We start from the raw sequence: 1,410 nt of genomic DNA on the forward strand, positions 1-1,410 counted from the left end.
ATTTGTCAGAGCAAAAACGGATCACAGGTAGCCCTGGAGCTGAGGAACAGCTTTCATTTTTGCTAAAGACTGAGTCCACCACTTTCTGATCTACCTTGCGCTGCTCTGAAATCTGGTATCTCTCTTCCTTGGTGTGGAAGATCTCGCCCTCCTGGTGTCTGGGTTTCCTCAGCTGCTTCTTGGAAGTAAGTACCAGTGAGGAGTTTGGGAATTTTCACTTTGCTGATGTCAATTTTTGTAGAGGTGGTAATGACAAATTTCTAGTGTGTTCTTCGTAGAGGAACAGGATTAAGGCTAAGAGACCCAGTCACAAGTAGCAAGCCACTGGCCAGCTGCTTCAGGAAGACCAGCTCTTGCCTGTGTGACGCCCGGTGAGGATGATCAAGATGGTGCCGGGAGGGATGCTAGCTCAAGTGTCCTCACACGCTGACTGAAGGGTTTCTTGCCGTGGCTCAAGAGCTTTCAGAACACATCTTCAGTAGGGTAATATCTAGGCTTTTTTTTTTTTTATTTTTTTTTTTTTTTGCTGGTGGAACCGGGGATTGAACTCTTGCCCTTGCGCTTGCCAGGAAAGCACTTATTCCACTGAGCCATCTCCCCGGCCCTATCTAGGCATTTTTTGAAGCTTAACCACCTGGCTACCTCCATGCTTGTCTCCACCAACCAGGTTTGTGATTGTAGCAAGAACTTTCTCCTTCTTTTTCTTCTCAACCTTTGATTTAGCAGCTGTGTACTTTCTCTTGTTCAAAGCCTTTCTGGAATACAGAGAAGATTGGGAGTATCTACCAATTCCTCTGACCAGAACAGGATTGCAGCTGCAGTGGGGCTGCCCCTTCTTGGATTTTTTTTTTTTTTTTGCCATCACCTTACCCTATTCACCAGTACTACTGGCAGCAGCCTTCTTGGCTTCAGGTTTCTTCTCTTTAGTGTCTGGCTTCTCAGTTTTTTTCACCCGCCATCTTGCATGATGGGAAAGAGAACTAAGTTTTCCCTCTTTCCTTTCCTTTTTCTTTTTTTCTTTTTTTTTTTTTGAGCAGGGTCTCTGCTATGCAGTTCAGGTTGGACTTGGGCTCACTTTTGTAGCCCAAAGCCCCCAGGCTGGTCTCAAATCTGCAGCAATCCTCCTGCCTCAGCCTCCAAAGTGCTGGGATTATAGGTGTGCAAGGCTGGGGGGGGGCATGTGGCATTTGGGGCTGGAGTTCGAACTAGGGACCTTGCGCTTACCAGGTGTGGGGGGCGATAGAACGCTCCTGTTATGTTTTCCCTTATTTGGGCAAGAAGTGCTGCAGCACCAATCCCTGCTTGCCTCGACATCTTCCTGTGGTCCTGGACCTCCACTACCAATCCACAACTAGTCCCACCCAACTGCTTCCACTATCCAGCTATTTAGACCCTGTTCACTTCCTCAAT

This window comes from Octodon degus, unplaced genomic scaffold (genome assembly GCF_000260255.1).
Source record: "Octodon degus isolate 3935 unplaced genomic scaffold, OctDeg1.0 scaffold00268, whole genome shotgun sequence".
Classification (NCBI taxonomy): Eukaryota; Metazoa; Chordata; class Mammalia; order Rodentia; family Octodontidae; genus Octodon; species Octodon degus.